The sequence below is a fragment of the Glycine soja genome, chromosome 16 (genome assembly GCF_004193775.1).
Source record: "Glycine soja cultivar W05 chromosome 16, ASM419377v2, whole genome shotgun sequence".
Lineage (NCBI taxonomy): Eukaryota > Viridiplantae > Streptophyta > Magnoliopsida > Fabales > Fabaceae > Glycine > Glycine soja.
The window spans coordinates 12,220,798-12,235,460 of NC_041017.1; the positions used below are offsets into that span (position 1 = coordinate 12,220,798).

Genomic DNA, 14,663 nt, shown 5'->3' on the forward strand with positions numbered 1-14,663 from the left:
TGGTAGTTTCTTTTGATCCATATTTTGTGTGAAAAATACCAGGAGCACATGGTGTGGCAGTATTTGAGAGAGACAAATTTTGGGAACTATTTTCAGCAAAACTTAAAACGGCCATAACTTTTGCTCTGGTTATCAGAATGACTATTATAATATATGCATTTGGGGTAGAAAAAAATTTCCCATGCCATGGCAACTGACCAGGGGTCTGTTTCTATTTTAAACTTTTAAAATCAACCGTTTACTAAGTTTTTTTTAGTATTATTGTCTTATTTTTCTAAACTTTCCTTAGGCAGTTTTCATAGTTAGACTTTGAATTTTTGTTTGAAAATTTTGTGCTATCTTCTCATGATTTTAGGGTGTTCCTCACAAAATTTCAGCTCATTCGGATATCGTTTGACTATAGTTGTAGTTTTACCCCCTTGTTAGGTGCTTGTTTGAGAACACATTATTTGTTGCATATAGTGCATGACTAGGGGCAATCCAGCTGATTTAAAACCCTTTGATACTGAAATAGATAGAACCTTTCATTGATTAGTTAGGCATAGTGTGCATCCAGATCATTCTGTGCATTTTGAGCATTCTGAGTATTCTGTTGCTGGTGATTCTGAACATTCTGATTTTGAGTATTCGACTACTAATTTTCATACTGAGAACATGGCTCAACCTCCACCTCATGAGAGGACTCTTAGGGAGATGGCTGCACCTGGTTTCACTTATGAAAGTTTGTGCATTCAATATCCTGATGAGGGTGTTCCATATGTTCTCATGACTGGACTAATACATTTGTTGCCCAAGTTTCATGGTATTGCAGGTGAAGATCCTCATAAGCATCTTAAGGAGTTCCATATTGTCTGTTCCACCATGAAGCCCCCTGATGTCCAGGAAGATCATATCTTTCTAAAGGCTTTTCCTCATTCTCTGAAGGGAGTGGCAAAAGATTGGCTGTACTACCTTGCTCCCAGATCCATCTTCAGCTGGGATGACCTTAAGAGGGTGTTCTTGGAGAAATTCTTCCCTGCATCTAGGACCACTACCATTAGAAAAGACATTTCAAGCATCAGGCAACTTAGTGGAGAGAGCTTGTATGAGTACTGGGAAATATTCAAGAAATTGTGTGCAAGTTGTCCTCACCACCAGATTTCTAAGCAACTCCTTCTTTAATATTTCTATGAGGGACTTAGCAACATGGAGAGGAGTATGATTGATGCTGTCAGTGGTGGAGCCCTTGGTGATATGACTCCTAATGAGGCTAGGAATTTGATTGAGAAGATGGCTTCCAACTCCCAACAATTCAGTGCAAGAAATTATGCTATTGTCCATAGAGGAGTCCATGAGGTGGCCACAGATTCATCTTCATTTGATGCAAATAAAAAGCTTGAGGGAAAACTTGATGCCTTGGTCAACCAAGTAACTCAGCTTGCCATGAATCAGAAATCTGCATATGCACCTATTGCAAGAGTTTGTGGTCTATGTTCTTCTGCAGATCACCATACAAATCTTTGTCCTTCTTTGCAGCAATCTGGAGTTAATGAGCAACCTGAAGCTTATGCTGCAAACATTTATAATAGACCCCATCGGCAGCAAAACAAACAACAGTAGAATAATTATGACCTTTCAAGCAACAAATACAATCCAGGTTGGGGAAATCATCCAAATCTGAGATGGGCAAGTCCTCCACAACAACAACAGCCTGTCCCTCCTTTCCAGAATGCTACTAGTCCAAGCAAGCCATATGTTTCTCCTCCAATGCAGCAACAGAAGCAGTAGCAGCAACAACAAAGACAACAAGAAACTAAGGCCCCTCCTCAACCTTCCTTAGAAGATGGCTACTCAGTTGAATCAAGCTCAGTCCCAAGATTCTAACAAATTACCTTCACAAACTATGCAAAATCCAAAAAATGTGAGGGCGATCACCTTGAGGTCTGGCAAGCAAATTGAAGTGCCTCCACCAGTAGCAGCACCTACACCTAAAAAAGTGGATGAGATAGTTGCACAAAAGAGAAATCTTCCTGATCATGAGCGAGCTAACAAAAATTATCATGTAGGTGGACCTTCTTCTAGTAGTTCTGACTTGCAGTAGCCTCTTATGCCTCTTCCATTTCCACATAGAGCAATTCCCAACAAAAAATGGAAGAAGTGGAAAAGGAGATCTTGGAGACCTTCAGGAAAGTAGAGGTGAACATACCTCTGCTAGATGCCATCAAGCAGATTCCAAGATATGCCAAGTTTCCAAAGGAGCTATGCACCCACTAAAGGAAGCTCAAAGGCAATGAAAGGATTAGTATGGGCAAAAATGTGTCAGCATTGATAGGTAAATATGTTCCTCACATTCCTGAGAAATGTAAGGACCCAGGTACTTTCTGTATACCTTGCATTATTGGGAACAATAAATTTGAGAATGCCATGCTAGATCTAGGAGCATCAGTTAGTGTCATGCCTCTGTCCATTTTCAATTCTTTATATCTTGGACCTTTGCAATCTACAGATGTGGTGATTCATTTGGCAAATAGAAGTGTTGCTTACCCCGTAGGTTTCATAGAGGATGTGTTGGTTCGGGTTGGTGAACTTATTTTCCCTGTTGATTTTTATGTTCTTAATATGGAAGAGGGATTTTCCCATGGTTCAGTTCCAATTATTTTAGGTAGGCCATTTATGAAAACAGCCCGAACCAAGATAGATGTTTATGCTGGCACATTGTCTATGGAATTTGATGATATTGTTGTTCATTTTAACATTCTTGATGCCATGAAACATCCATCTGAGGATCATTCTGTTTTTCGTGCTGAGACAATTGATCAGATTTTTGACGATTATATGTTTGATTTTGATTATGTTCTTCATGGTAGGAAGCATCCATTCTTGTCTGATCTGTATACTTGTCCTTCCTTATGCATTGAATCTGAATCTGAGTTTGAATTTGATCTAGTATCTGATTTTTATGCTGAGAGTGAATTTGAATTTGAGCCGGGTTTTGATTTTCTGGGTGTTGTACCCTATTATCAAATGTACCCTACTATCACAATTGTCTTTGGGCATTTTCAACAAGCTCCTGGTCGAATGAGTTTTCTTCTCAAATGTTCAAGTGCGAAACGTTGAGGATTCTTTGATGCAATCCTCCCTAGGAAAGGACCAGTTACCAGAGCCATGAGCAAGAGGCTCCAAGAGGATTGTGCTAGAGTTGATAAAGAAGGCCTTAGGGTTCTCATGAACCTTAGGGTAGATTTTTGAGCCCATGGGCCAAGGTTGGGTCCACTCTTCTTTGTAAATAGTAGAATAGGTTGTTTTCTTCTTTTGGGCCTTGTATTTTGGCCATTCTAGTAGTATAGGGTTTTAGCCTTGTATTTCAGGGCATTTTGAGTAGTCTTTGTAGTAGGATTTTTTTTGTATTTTCATGTTTTTTTGTCATGGGGGTGAGCTTAGCTATTATAGGGGTGTGTAGCTAAGCTCTAGCTTCTCAAGGAATCTTCTTAAGGAGGTGAGCTTAGTTTTTAGATGGGTGTGTGTAGCTAAACTCTAGCTTCTCAAGGAAGTTTTCTCAAAGAAGCTTCTCAAGGAAGCTACCCAGTCTATAAATAGAAGCATGTGTAACACTTGTTGTAACTTTGATGAATGAAAGTCTTATGAGATACACTTCAAAGTTCAACTTCTTTCCCTCTTTTATTCCTTCAATTTCGTGCTCCCCCCTTCTCTCTTTCTTTTCCTCCATTAAAGCATCCTCTTCAAGCTTCTTATCCAAGGCAATTCTTGGTGGTGAAGCTCCTTCTTCCTTGGCTTATTCCCTAGTGGATGGTGCCTCCCCTCTCCTCTTCTCCTTTGCCTTCCGCTGCATCTCCATGGTGAAAAATCACCATTGAAGGACCTCATTGAAGCTCAAAGATCCAGCCTCCATAGAAGCTCCACAAGCAAGCTTCCATCAAGTGGTAATCGGAGCACAAGAGCTTCAAGTAGGTGCTCCTTAAACCTCCATTAATTTTTTTTTTGCTTTACCTTCTCTTCCATTGTTGTTTCTTCATTTTTCTCCATTGTATCTCCTCACATGTCTTGTGCTAAATGTTGTTAACATGATTCTTTAGAATTTCCACCGATTGATCTTGCTATAGAAGCTAGATTTCATTTTCTATGGTTCAAATTTCTTGTTCATGTTCTTGAACCATGAGTTGTGTTGAGTTTAGGTTCCTTTGAGTTTTGTCTTGCTATTTTTTGTGGCTGAACCCTAAACCATAAAATTCTTACAAAATAAAGTAGAAGAAAACCTCAAAAATCTAGAGTGACTTGTTCACCTATTGTAGTTTTGTCATAGAAGTCATGTCTAGTCATGAAACTTGTCAAATAAGATTTCTTATGTTGTGCTAAATTTTATTTTCTTGTTTCTTTTTGTAACTCATTTGTTCATGAGTGTATGAAATTATTTTAGCCTATTATTTGATTTGAGTCAAATCTTTCATGTTAATTAGTCCTTAACATCTTCATGCAAAATTCTTAGAGAGTCTTTGATTGTGAACCTTTTCTTGAACTTTTAGGTTTCCTTATGATTGTGTCTATTGTGAATTTGAGTTTTGGTGATTGAATTGCTGGCTTAAATGTTGATCCTAATTGAATATTGAACTCCTAAAACTGTGGTAAACAATCCTAGTGAGTTCAACATACATAGGAAGGTTGAAAGTAAGCCCAAGGCAATCAATATACCATGCTTAAAAAAAAAATCGCTGGTGCTGGCAGCTTGGACATACAAACTTGTAAAAATTACTGAGAATTGGTTACTTCGAATTTTGATCTGAAATGTTTACTGAATTTTCTAGACATCTGGAAAAAAGTTAGAAAAAAAGAAAAAGGTGATTTGGATAAAAGGAAAAAATACGAAAAATCACACAAGTTGGCAGGAAAATCAGTATCCAGAAAAAAAAAGGTGAAAGAGAAGTGTGCTTGTTGTTTTGGCTCAAAATTTATTCTATAATTGGAAATTTCAATTCAAAATTAGTGTGAAGACAAGTGCCAAAGCTAGAGTTTTGTTGAATCTTTTTTTCAGTTTTTTTTTACTCTACTCTAGAGCCATTCTAAGTTTCTCTTTGAGTCCTAGCTTGCTTCTATGTCCTTTTCATTGCTTTAATTGTTGAATAATCCTTGAAAAATTGTCTTGTTAAAACTCCATTGGTTTATCTTTCATTTCATTTTTTTTGGTCTTTGGTTATTGCTTGTCTCTTTGTTTCCTTGTTTGTTGGTTGCCATATAGGGAATTGGAAGGAGGATTGGTGCCATCCCTTGAAGAATTTGAGTCCAGAAGCAAGGGGCCAACCACCTTAAGAGCTATTGGACTAAGAAGCACTCCAAATTGAGTGAATCACCAAAGAGAGAACAACCACCAAAATTGAGGACCGTTTTGTAATTTTGTAATTTGCAATTTACTTACCTTCATTGCTTTCAAGTTTTTGTAACAAAAAGGCCTTTCATTGGAAGTGTGTTGGGAGCCTCCAATAGGTTACCAAACTTCCATTTGTGTGTAATAATTTTAGGCAATTTTTACTTAGGATAGTGAGTGTTTTGTTGGGAACCTTGAATGTGGTCATCCAAACACTCTTAGGATTCACCTAGTTTACATTTCTTGCTTACATTCATAGCTTATTTCTTTTACCTTCCATTGTCAAACCGCCTAGATAGCTTGCATTTTACCAATTAGTTTTTTTTACCTTATCTTTCACACCTCTTTTAGTGTTTATTTTGGCTAGTTTCAACCATAGTTTCTTTTACCTTTTGTTTTCAAACCTCCAACAAGAAAGAACCACAACTTAGAAACCAACATGAGTCATCATTCAACTAGTGTTAATGATGAGGGTACTAGTCATAAGGACCCTCTATCTAGAATCTTAGATGAGTTGAGTTCTCTCAAGTTATGGAAAGAAAAACAAGAGAGAAAAGAAAAAGGAAAAAAAAGAGTGGAAGAAATAAGTCAAGATGAAAGAGAGAAAATAAGAGAGGAAGAAAGAAGAAAAATAATAAAAGAAATGAAAAGAGAAAAACATGCCTCCTATAGTAGTCATGACTCTTGCAAGAGTTTAAGTGAAGAACTTAGCGACTATTATAGAGGGCGCCATAGTTCACATACTAAACATCACTCCCAAAGAAGGGAAAGGGATAAAAAGCCTCAAGAGGTTAACATTAGTCTTCCATAATTCCATGGAAAAGATAATGTTGAGGCCTACTTAGATTGGGAAATGAAGGTTGAACAACTCTTTGCTTGCCATCATATTAGCGAAGAGAGAAAAGTTCCATTGGCTACCCTTAGCTTTCAAGGGTATGCCCTCAATTGGTGGACTTCCCTTGTTAGGGAACGAAGGATTCGTGGGGATCCTCCAGTAGAGTATTGGAATGATCTTAAGAGTGCCCTTAGGAAGAGGCACATTCCTCCCTACTATGAAAGGGAGCTTATGGACAAGCTCTAAAGGCTTAAACAAGGGAGTATGAGTGTTGAAGAATACAGACAACAAATGGAACTACTCTTTTTAATAGCTGGACTTAGGGAGGAGGAAAGGACAAGCATAGCGAGGTTCCTTAGTGGGCTTAATATGGAAGTAAGGGACAAGGTTGAACTCCTTCCATATAGGGACCTAGATGAACTAGTCCAACTTTGTATATGAGTGGAACAACAACTAAAAAGAAAGCCTTCTTCAAAATCTTATGGCTTTCACTCTTATCCAAGGAAGGACCAAGCCCAAGGAATTTTGGGGGCTACACCTTCAAAACCCAAGGAAGAAAAGGGTAAGACCATAGAGAAATACACCCCTAAGACTAGTTCCCAAGAAAGGACTAGCAACATTAAATGCTTCAAATGTCTTGGGAGAGGTCACATTGCCTCTCAATGCCCCACAAAGAAAACCATGATTATGAGGGGTCAAGACATTTATAGTAGTCAAGAGGAAACTACTTCTTGCCCTTCCTCTAGTGGAAGTGAAGATGAAGTAAGGGGTGAAGAGTCTAGTGAGGAAGTTTACCCCCATGAAGAAGGTGACCTCTTAATGGTTAGAAGGCTCCTTGGAGGTCAATCTTGTGATCTATCTCAATCCCAAAGAGAGAACATATTTCATACAAGATGCAAAATTTTAGATAAAACTTGTTCTCTCATTGTGGATAGTGGATCTTGTTGCAATTGTTATAGCACAAGATTAGTTTCCAAGTTGAACCACACTATCATTCCCCACCCAAAACCTTATAAACTTCAATGGCTCAATGAGCAAGGGGAAATGATAGTTAACCAACAAGTGAAGGTACCTTTCTCCATTGGGACATATAAGGATTAAGTTAATTGTGATATAGTTCCCATGGAGGCAGGACATATTCTTTTAGGAAGGCCGTGGCAATTTGATAGGAAGATCATTTACAATGGCCTAACTAATGAGATTACCCTCACCCATCTTGGCACTAAATTTGTGTTGCATCGTCAAACACCTTTACAGGTGGCCAGAGATCAACTAACTATGAAAGATAAGAGGGATGAGGAAGAAAAACTAGAAAAACAAAAGAAAAAGAAGGATAGTAAGGCCTTGTCTTCAAAGGCCAAGGGGAAGGAAAAAGAGGAAAAGGATTCCTCCAAGAAGATTGTTAAGAAGGAAAATCATTTTGCAACAAAAGGTGATATTAAAAGAGCACTCCTTCTTAAACAATCTTTCTACCTTCTCCTATCAAGGGAAACATCCCTTAGCACTGCCATAATTCCTACATTTGAGACCTTACCCCCAAAGGTCCAAGAACTCTTACATGAATTTGGTGATATATTTCCCAAAGAGATACCCCCTGGGCTACCTCCTTTAAGGGGAATTGAACACAAAATAGATTTAGTCCTAGGAGCAAGCCTTCCTAATAGGCCAGCCTATAGGACTAATCCTCAGGAGACTAAGGAGATAGAGTCTCAGGTAAAAGAATTGTTGAAGAAGGGCTGGGTCCAAGAGAGCTTAAGCCCATGTGCTGTGCCAGTGTTGTTGGTGCCCAAAAAGGATGGTACGTGGAGAATGTGTACAGATTGCAGGGCCATCAACAACATCACTGTAAAGTATAGGCACCCCATTCCTAGACTTGATGATTTGCTTGATGAGTTGCGTGGTGCCAATATCTTTTCAAAAATTGATCTTAAAAGTGGGTATCACCAAATCAGGATGAAAAAGGGTGATGAGTGGAAAACCGCTTTCAAGACCAAGTTTGGTTTGTATGAATGGCTAGTGATGCCTTTTGGGCTCACAAATGCACCAAGCACCTTTATGAGGCTTATGCATCATGTCTTAAGGGATTTCATAGGTAGATTTGTAGTTGTTTATTTTGATGATATTTTAGTGTACAGTAGGAGCCTAGATGATCACTTAGGACATCTCAGGCAAGTTCTTTCAGTCCTTAGGAAAAACACCCTCTATGCTAATATAGAGAAGTGTACTTTTTGTGTAGATAATATAGTTTTCATAGGGTTTGTAGTTGGTAGAAATGGGGTCCAAGTGGACCCTGAGAAAATCAAGGCCATCCAAGAATGGCCCACCCCAAAAAGTGTGGGAGATATTAGGAGCTTCCATGGGTTGGCAAGCTTCTATAGAAGGTTCCTTCCTAATTTCTCTACAATTGCATCACCTCTCAATGAGCTAGTGAAGAAGAATGTGGCATTTACCTGGGGTGAAAAACAAGAGCAAGCCTTTGCTTTGCTCAAAGAAAAGCTTACTAAGGCACCTGTTCTAGCTCTTCCTGACTTTTCTAAAACTTTTGAGCTAGAATGTGATGCCTCTGGAGTGGGAGTTGGAGCTGTTTTGTTGCAAGGTGGGCACCCTATTGCTTATTTTAGTGAAAAACTTCATGGTGCCACCCTTAACTACCCCACCTATGATAAAGAGCTTTATGCCTTAATAAGAGCACTCCGAACTTGGGAACATTACCTGGTTTCCAAGGAATTTTTCATTCATAGTGATCATCAATCACGTAAGTTCATTAGAGGGCAAAGCAAGTTAAACAAAAGGCATGCAAAATGGGTAGAGTACCTAGAGCAATTTCCATATGTTATCAAATACAAAAAGGGAAAAACAAATGTGGTAGCTGATGCCCTCTCTAGGAGACACACATTGTTTTGCTCCCTAGGAGCTCAAATTTTAGGATTTGATAACATTAGGGACTTGTATGCTTTAGATGAACATTTCTCTCCCATTTACAAGATTTGTGGGAAAAAGGCCCAAGATGGATACTATTTGGCTGAGGGGTATTTGTTCAAAGAGGGAAAGCTTTGCATACCCCAAAGAACCATTAGGAAATTACTTGTGAAGGAGAGCCATGAGGGTGGGCTCATGGGCCACTTTGGGATAGACAAGACCCTTGTCTTACTCATAGAAAAGTTCTATTGCCCCCATATGAAGAAAGATGCCCATAAGCATTGCACTAGGTGTGTGGCTTGTTTACAAGCCAAGTCTAGGGTGATGCCTCATGGGCTATACACACCCTTACCCATTCCATCTGCACCTTGGGTAGACATTAGTATGGACTTTGTCCTTGGGCTCCCTAGAACCCAAAGAGGTGTAGACTCTATCTTTGTAGTGGTGGATAGGTTTAGCAAGATGGCACACTTTATACCATGCCACAAGGTGGATGATGCTTCCGATATCTCAAAACTCTTTTTTAGGGAAGTTGTGAGACTCCATGGTTTGCCTAGGACCATTGTGTCTGATAGAGATGCTAAGTTCCTTAGCCACTTCTGGAAAACATTATGGGCTAAGCTAGGAACTAAGCTTCTTTTCTCTACCACTTGTCATCCACAAACTGATGGGCAAACAGAGGTAGTGAATAAGTCTTTATCCACTCTTTTAAGGGCTCTTCTAAAAGGCAAACATAAGTCTTGGGATGAGTATCTTCCTTATGTAGAATTTGCCTACAATAGGGGGGTTCATAGAACCACCAAGCAATCCCCTTTTGAGGTTGTCTATGGGTTCAATCCCTTAACACCCTTAGACCTTATTCCCCTCCCACTTGACACTTCTTTTATACATAAAGAAGGGGAATCTAGGTCAGAGTTTGTAAAGAAGTTGCATGAGAGGGTTAAGACCCAAATAGAGAACTAAACAAAGGTGTATTCAACTAAGGGCAATAGAGAAACAAATGAGCTAGTTCTTAATGAGGGGGACTGGGTTTGGCTCCATCTTAGGAAGGAAAGATTCCCTACTAAAAGGAAATCCAAGCTTAGCCCAAGAGAGGATGGACCTTTTCAGGTCTTGGAGAGGATCAATAATAATGCCTATAGGTTGGACCTCCCAAGAGAGTATGGAGTCAGCACCACTTTTAATATTTCTGATTTAATTCCTTTTGCAGGTGGAGCTGATATAGAGGAGGAGGAACCAACAGATTTGAGGTCAAATCCTCTTCAAGGGGGAGGGGATGATGCAATCCTCCCTAGGAAAGGACCAGTTACCAGAGCCATGAGCAAGAGGCTCCAAGAGGATTGGGCTAGAGTTGATAAAGAAGGCCTTAGGGTTCTCATGAACCTTAGGGTATATTTTTGAGCCCATGGGCTAAGATTGGGTCCACTCTTCTTTGTAAATAGTAGAATAGGTTGTTTTCTTCTTTTGGGCCTTGTATTTTGGCCATTCTAGTAGTATAGGGTTTTAGCCTTGTATTTCAGGGCATTTTGAGTAGTCTTTGTAGTAGGATTTTTTTTTGTATTTTCATGTTTTTTTGTCATGGGGGTGAGCTTAGCTATTATAGGGGTGTGTAGCTAAGCTCTAGCTTCTCAAGGAAGTTTCTCTAGGAGGTGAGCTTAGTTTTTAGATGGGTGTGTGTAGCTAAACTCTAGCTTCTCAAGGAAGTTTTCTCAAAGAAGCTTCTCAAGGAAGCTTCTCAAGGAAGCTACCTAGTCTATAAATAGAAGCATGTGTAACACTTGTTGTAACTTTGATGAATGAAAGTCTTATGAGATACACTTCAAAGTTCCACTTCTTTCCCTCTTTTATTCCTTCAATTTCGTGCTCCCCCCTTCTCTCTTTTTTTCCTCCATTAAAGCATCCTCTTCAAGCTTCTTATCCAAGTCAATTCTTGGTGGTGAAGCTCCTTCTTCCTTGGCTTATTCCCTAGTGGATGGTGCCTCCCCTCTCCTCTTCTCCTTTGCCTTCCGCTGCATCTCCATGGTGAAAAATCACCATTGAAGGACCTCATTGAAGCTCAAAGATCCAGCCTCCATAGAAGCTCCACAAGCAAGCTTCCATCATTCTTTCCCTTTTTTATATATATTTTTTCAACAATCACAAGCATGTGCGGGTTTCATTCTGAAATCCCAACAAAAAGCCAAAGTGTGTATCAAGTATAAGACAATAATATACTATTAATCATTCACAAGACATACATTGAAGAATATAAACCAATCGTGGAGCAAGAAACATGAATATATCAAATATATAAAAACCACATAGTCATATAACATAATTCATAATTGTTCAATCAAACCATGCAAATAAAGAAATAATAAATCATCCAGATGTCATTACATAGCCAAATACACAGCTAGAAAACAAAGTACTTGTAATATTAAAAGTAATAGAAAACTAAGATGATGGTGGCTGCGGTGGTGGTAGATCAAAGCTTGAACGAATATAAGAAACATCTTCTTTGACCTTGGTGATTCTTGACTCCATCTCATTGAAGCGCATGTCCACTTGTAACTCCAAAGTATCAAACCTTTCACCAACAAAGGCTTGAAGACCATCGAACCTATCCAAAATCTTTTGAAGAAGAGATGAATCTTCTCCACCATGTCCTTCTTCATCAACATGTCGAGTACCCCTTTTCACCCAAGAGCCATCATGCTCTTTTTGATAACCAAAGGATGCAATGCCTGAAGCGCCTATTAGAAAGGATCTCTTTATTGGAACATAAGGTTCAGAATCAAGAGGCATGTTAAAGTGTTGAAGGAAGAGGGTGACTAGATGTGGATATGCCAATGGAGCATTTTATCACAATTCCTTATGCATGCGATATTGTACTGAGTGTGCCCAATCAATTTGTCAGCCTTTATGAAAAGCCCACATAACAATAAGATCTTCTTCAGAAACCTGTGCAAGGTTTGAAGATCTTGGAAGCAGGATACGAACAATAAGGTAATGAAGGATGCGGCTCTCAAAAGCCAATGAACCGACAAGAAGCCTTCCGGTCATATCCGCTTGGTTGGTGCAAACCAACCGGTGGGCATCATGCACAGAAAATTCATATTTCCAATCATCAATCAATGTACCTTCAAATGGTACACCTTCACTTGATAATTGGGTTAACTCATAGAATAGGGATTGGTCAATGACCATTGTAATCCATAAACTTCAGAAATTAAAGTGCCTTCTTGGATTTCTAGGTTTGAATAGAAGACTTTGACTAAATCAGAATAAACAGACAATTTTAAAGACAAGAAAGGAATAAGATTGGAGTTTTCAAATGCTTGAATGCATTCAAAACTCTCATTTGAAAAGAAATCCATATCAATAATGGAGCGAGATGAAAAGAGGTTTGTGTACCGTATCGACTGTTCTTCGGATGAAAATAATGAGGCAGAGGGAATAGAGGAAGGAATCGGCATTTCCTATGTCTCGGAATGCCGTTGACTCCGACTCAAAGTACCCTTTCGCTTCTTTGATGGTTCCGCCATTTGAAGAGATTATTTGAAATTTTAATCGGTTCAAATGAAAGAGAATGAAAAAAGATGAAGTTTGGGCTTTGTGGGGATTGATTTGGACAAGAAATGAGTGAGATATGGCGGAAGAAGGATTTGGGGACGAGGGTTTTCGAGAAGAAGAGGGGTTGCAGATTTCAGAATTTGAAATTTGAATATATAGGTGCAGGGACGTGTGGTAATTGATTACACTAATATGGTAATCAATTACCAGAGAGCAACATAGCCAGAAATAACTGCCTGTAATCGATTACACTAATATGGTAATCGATTACCAGAGAGCAACATAGCCAGAAATAACTGTCTGTAATCGATTACACTAATATGGTAATCGATTCCCAGAGGTTATTTTAGTCAGAAAATAAAAGTTGATTGACTTTTTAGAGGAGAAGGAGTTTGAATGAGTATCAAAATACTTTTTATAATAAAAAATATATTAAAAATACTTTATGAATGAATCTTAATCAAGTAATTCACATATTATATCATGCAAAAAACATTAAAACATGTAGATATTCAATTATATCAAAGCAATCAATCACAAGTATTGAAGAATAATGATTATAGGTATTATCAAAATATTTGAATGAAGATTTCATGCAAAGAAGATAAACTCAATCAAGAACACATACTCATCATTTCAAACAAATAAAACAATCAAATAATGAAAAATTGTTAGTCATCATAATAAAATAAATTGAAGGAAAATTTCAACTAAAAATATTTTAACAAGAGAATGGTTTTGATATTACCTTTTTCATGATTAAGATGTCTAGATCTTCAAAGATGAAAGTCATACTTTTGCTCTTTGTTTAACCTTCTTGAGAGATGTTTTCATCACTCTCATAATCCTTGGTTAGAAGATTGATCTCCTTTTCTGAACCATCGGATGAATCATTGTTGTCCCATGCAATGTAGGCCTTCTTGGTTCTTCTTTCATCATACATTTTCTTAGCACTTTTCTCAGGCCATTCTTCATTTGAAGGACAATTAGCTTTGATGTGACCAAGTTGATTGCATTTGTAACATCTAAGAACTTGAGAGTCTTCTTGTGATCTTCTTCCATTGTTAAAGTTTTGACGCCTTTCTATTCTTTTTCTCTTGACAAATTTCTGGAACTTCTTCACAAAGAGTAAGAAGTCTTCTTCATTATCTGGATCTTCTTCTTCATTTTATTCTTGTATTGATGATGAGGCTTTAAGTGCTATACTTCTCTTCTTTTTGTCGATTTCTTCATTTTAATTAAGACATTAGAGTTCCATTTCATGTTCCTACAATTTTCCAAATAGAGTGGCAAGAGACATAGAAGAAAGATCTATACTTCCAAAAATAGCAGTTACCTTGGGCTGCCATTCCCTACTTAAGCATTTTAAAACTTTATTAACCAAATCTTCATTAGGGAAGATTTTTCCTAAAGAGGCAAGATGGTTGACTATATCTGTAAATCTTTTTTGCATGCTATGGATGTTTTCATTAGGGTTCATCCTAAACAATTCATACTTATGTGGAAGGGTATTGACTCAAGATCTTTTTACATCAGTGGTTCCTTCATGTGTAAGTTGGAGAGTATCCCACATCTCCTTGGCATTTGTACAATTTGACACTCTAAAATACTCATCTATTCCTAGGGCTGAAGTAATAATGTTTTTGGCTTTAAGATCATACTGGATTCTTCTTCTATCTTCTTCTGTCCACTTATTTCTAGGTTTTTGTGTTGTGGTGCTTGTGCTTACATCTACTACAGTGGGTATGTATGGTCCTATTTCTATTGCTTCCCAAATGTTTAAATCTATGGCTTCAATGAAAATCCGCATACGGCTTTTCCAATAATGGTAACCCTCACCATTGAAAATGGGTGGTCTATGAATTGAATTTCCTTCAAGAAACAAAGGATTTGAAGAGGCCATGAATCTTGAAGTGTTTAAACTTTCTACCAGATACCTGCTCTGATACCACTTGTTGGATCAAGTGGCCTCAGAATAATTAAGAAGGGGGGGTTGAA

The 14,663-nt window shown here is 38.2% G+C and overlaps 1 non-coding gene across 1 annotated transcript; it reads right to left on the bottom strand.

Annotated features, from left to right (window-relative positions):
• Positions 1-1,032: 1,032 nt before the first annotated feature.
• Positions 1,033-1,139, bottom strand: LOC114391367. The gene has a single exon (XR_003662157.1). It is a non-coding gene; the product is annotated as a small nucleolar RNA R71 (small nucleolar RNA).
• Between the last annotated feature and the right edge of the window lie 13,524 nt (positions 1,140-14,663).